Source organism: Bison bison, unplaced genomic scaffold, assembly GCF_000754665.1.
Source record: "Bison bison bison isolate TAMUID 2011002044 unplaced genomic scaffold, Bison_UMD1.0 scf7180017864317, whole genome shotgun sequence".
NCBI lineage: Eukaryota > Metazoa > Chordata > Mammalia > Artiodactyla > Bovidae > Bison > Bison bison.
Genome location: NW_011494889.1, coordinates 1,847,643 through 1,852,312, shown reverse-complemented (window position 1 = coordinate 1,852,312; position 4,670 = coordinate 1,847,643).

Below are 4,670 nucleotides of genomic sequence, written 5' to 3'. Positions count from 1 at the left end.
GAAGCTCTTTCCTCTCTGTCCCCTGCATGAGGAACTGCTTTCTAAAGCATCAGTGCATCACGCAGTCTGCCTTCAAAGCTTTCAGTGGAGTCCTTGCCAGTAGAATGACAGTCAAACTCACAGTGTCCAAGAGCCTCCTGGGAGGCCATCTTTCCAGACTTCAACCTAGTCTCACTGCTGTGTTTTAATAATGCAGGATGACTCAGTATTAACTAATATCACCAAGCACGCTGACTTTGCTGGGACTATTCCTTCCACCTGTGCTTTCCTTGTGTCCCTCTTCCCCTTCCACAAAGGCCCCACCCACCCTACTCTACTTTTTCCCAGCCTCCATGAAGATGAAGAAGACAGTTTCTTTACTTTTTTCCAACATGCCCAAACTCAAATTATGTCCCATTCAGTTCAAGCCTGCCAGCCTGGCAGGGGAGAAGGCACAGGGCCATGAATCAGAGAGGGTCTGCAGAACTATAACTTGAGCCCCTGACGGCCCATCTGCCCACCCCAGGCACAATTTCAGTCCAGTCCAAAAGGTGGTTTTCTACCATGTCTCTGGAGAAGGAGGTGTTGCCCTGCAGTCTGTCATCAGTAGGCCTTTGTATGAATTAACCAGTAAATTCCCTGTATTTGGACTTCCCAGGTGGCTGAGTAAAGAATCTGCCTGCCACACAGGAGATGCAGGTTTGACCCCTGGATTGGGAAGGTCTCCTGGAGGAGGGCATGGCAACCCACTCCAGTATAGTTGCTTGGGAAATCCCATGGACACAGGTAGGCTATAGTTCTTAGGGTCGCAGAGTCAGACATAACTGAAGCAACTTAGCATCCACACGCGTCCCCTTGTATTTAGCTAAGTGTCTTCAAGGAAAACCACTGCAAACTGGAGGGGTGTCTTCTGGACTGTCTCTGGCCCTTTGCTCTCACTGAGTTCCCGGTATCCCATGGTCCCCAGTGAAGCCTCTCTTTAACTGGAGCTCTCAGGACCCCCTTCTTGGGTCTCTTCCAGCAGCTGGGGCTGCCCTCTGTTCAGCATCATGCTAATCCCTCACCCCTGGGCTCTAGAAGGGAGAGATGGGCATTCCTGGGTCAGTCCTGCTTGTTCTTCCCCAGCAGGCCAGTGACTGCTTTGTTGGCTTCTCTTTTTTTCCCATGTGGGCTCTGGTGAGTGTTTTTATTTCTCTCTCTCCCTTGGCCCCACCTCCCAACCATGCCCCCAGGTGAAGCCTACCAGCATGGGGGCCCGCCTGGCTCAGGGATGTACCACCAGGGACCACCCAGGATAAGTCCATACAGCACAGCGCTTACCAATCCTTGGGCTCATCTGCTCGTAGTCTCTGGGTTTTCCAAGTGGACAATTCCTTAGAGGTACAGCTCTGATCCAAGGGGATTAGAGGCTCCTCCTCCCCAGCCAGAGAAGGAAGAGATTGCACTTCAGAGAGGTCTCATGATGGCTTCACCTGGAACGTGGATGTCACAGTGGGGCTGGGAGTCCCTGTCTTGGCTCTGTCATGAGCTGTCTGGCGATCGTAGAGAAGTTGCTTCACCCTCCCTTGCCCTCGTGAAGGCTATATGGGGAGACTGTGTCCTAGTTCTGGTGGGCTGTCAAGGAGGTGTCCCTTGGCTCCTTGGAGCAGCTCCTGGGTCATCCTGGGAATGGGACGATGCTCCTGATTGTGTGCAGAGTGAGGCTATGTCCTGCATGCCCGTCCTGCCTCACCAGGCCCTCAGCCCCTTCCTGGCAGCCTGGGGTTCTGTTCTGCATTTCAAGTATGTTGAGTTGATTATTACGTTGGAATTCAGCGTCCATAAATTCTTTTATTTTGTTTCATATGCTGAGTCTCTAGAGCCCAGTATGCAAGTTTATGGAAAGCAATATGCAAAGAAGACTGTAGGACATTAAGCCTGCAGTAGAGGAATTGTCAGGGGACCCAGACTCCCTACTGGCTCCCCTCTGTGACGCTGGCTCACCTGTAACGTGAGGAGCCTGGGCTAGAGGGTCACTCAGTTCTTTCCCAGCTCCCCAAACCCAACCTTCTGTTTTGGGAAAATTATATAAGTGTCTATGGAGGGAGAAGCTTCTGAAATAGAACCCTGTCTGCAGAGAGGTGGGCTAGAGTGGGAAGCAAGGGACCCAGGGTTGTAGCATCCCTCCAGTGGAATTTCTACATCACCCTCCTATTTGGCTTTTCCTCTCCATCCCACTAATGTGCAAAATTAACCGCAAAAACAGCTAACAGTATTTGAGTTTTTATATATGCCAGAATTTCTATGAAATATTTTATGCTTTATCTCCTCTAATTGACAGAACGTATTGGCTAAGAGTAAGGGGCACGGAGGTGACCCTCTAGCTGCCATCTAGCTGCCACTCAGGTGGCTTTGGGCCACCTGGTGATTGTTCACTTTTCTGATCCTCAATTTTCTCATCTGACAGTGGAAAAAATTATGGTACCTACCTCATAAGGTTGCGATCATGGTTAAATGAATTGGTCCATGTGTTCAGAACAGAGTCCAGCATGTGGTCAGTACTCCATTAAAATCTAGCTATTAACACTACAAATGACAGCCTTCCCCAAACACCTATCAGAGGGTACTGTTTTTCCAGCTGGCTGCTGAGGAAATTGAGGCTTAGAGAGGCTAAGGGTAGGTGGCAGTCTTGGTCCATTCCAGCTGCTGTAACGAAGTACCATAGACTGGGTGAAACAGACATTTACATCTCACAGTTTTGGAAGCTGGAGCCCAAGACCAGAGTGTCAGCCCAGGCGGTTCTGAGGAGGGTCCTCTTCCAAGTTGCAGATTGCCATCATCTTGTGTCTTCACATGATGGAAAGAGGGTTAGGAGGCTCCCTGGGGTCCCTTTTACAAGGGCACTAATCCCATTCATGAGGGCTGCACCCTTATGACCTAATTGTCACCAGAGGCCCCAGGCCCCACCTCCAAACACCATCACGCTGAGGGGTGGGTTTCACATGAATGTTGGAGGGAAATGAACACTCATCCATTGCAGTGGCCTAGGAGGAACTCCAGCCTGTGACCATTCATACACGTCTACTGCAGAGCACCTGGTGTTTCCAGGCTGGTCCTCCTTAGCTTGCTCCTCAGCACAGGGTCCAGGCTTCCCTCCCCTCGGGGCACAGTCTCTAGCTGCTCTTGTGTGTTAGTCGCTCAGTGATGTCTGACTCTTTGTGACCCCATGGACTGCATGGTTTTCCTTGAAGACACTTAACTAAATAGAGGGACATGTGTGGATGCTAAGTCGCTTCAGTCATAAGGTCGCTTCTGCAACCCTATGGACTATAGCCTGCCAGACTCCTCTGTCTATGGGATTTTCCAGGCAAGAATACTGGAGTGTGTTGCCATTCCCTTCTCCAGCAGGTCTTCCCGACCCAGAGATCAAACCCAGGTCTTCAGCATTGCTGGCAGATTCTTTACCATCTGAGTCACCAGGGAAGCCCAGCTGCTCTTGGAGGCTCTCAAATTGAGAGGAAAGCAATCAACAAGTCAATTCACAGATTTTTCTCCCGGAATCAAAGGGAAGGCCAAAAGGCAAAGCAACCAGTGAGGAGGTCTTTTCTGAATGGATGCTGCTCTCAGGGCTAATGGCTGTGGCCCTGGAGGGCCCATGGGTAGACCAAGGCCACGTTGCTGGCCACAGACTAGAGCTTTCCTGATACACTGGGGCTCCTGGCACTGGTCCACGTGAGCTTGTCTCTACCCACCACGCCCACAAACACTGGCTTATCTACAGGACTAATGAATTCTGCCAATGCCATAATCAGCAGGAATGGAAAAGTCAACCAGAGCTAATTCTTTCCAGAGTGCAATGTAATTAATTGAAAATGACTTATTTAGTAAAATGGTAATGACGAGGCTAATGTTATCTCCCCAGATGACAAGCCTATTAGTTGTATGCTGCCTTCAGGGTGAAATAGGGGAGCTGGCCTGTCTCACAGAAGTGCTGGCTGTCCTGCCGGTTGCCTCCCCTGGCTCCCTGGCCTCTGCCCAGGGCTGTAGCTTGATCGCTTCTACGTCTCCCCCAGGACAGAGCAACTGTTGGAGGCCCCTTGCCTCAGTGCCACGGTGCCTAGGGACAAGCCCCATGCAGCCAGGTGGCCTCTTCTCTAATTGTCCAGGTGACACTCCTGTGGTGGGAGGGAGGCTGATGGATGCTTTTTGTTCAGAAGGGAGTTCGGGGGAGGGTCTTACAGACTTAAGGAAGGGTCTTCTGTTCGGGTAGGCCTAGATTTAAATCACATGGCCACCTTCCAGTCACCCGGTTGTGTGACCTTGGCTGAGTCACTCAACCTTCTGGTCAGTTTCCTCACCCTCAATTGAACAGGGCACCTGCCTCAGCTGTTGCTCAGGTCCTCCTGGCTGCAGTGGGTATTCGAGGCAAAGCTATGGCCCATGCAGAGCACAGACTTTATGGACATATTTGGCACTTTAATCTTGGTTTATGTGCCCTGTTACTTTTTTCTTCTGCTTCTGCTTTTAATTCATGCTAGTTGGCCTTTTATGTAGTCTCACAAGGCTTCTTAACCCATTTCTGGAGTAAAGTGGGGGATAAATCAATTACAAGTAGTTGTGAGGATGAAATGACAGTTATGACATGTCTAGCACTTTAGGTCTTTCTCTCCCTCCTCCCTCCCTAATGGGATTTCTTGTCTGTTTCCCACTGA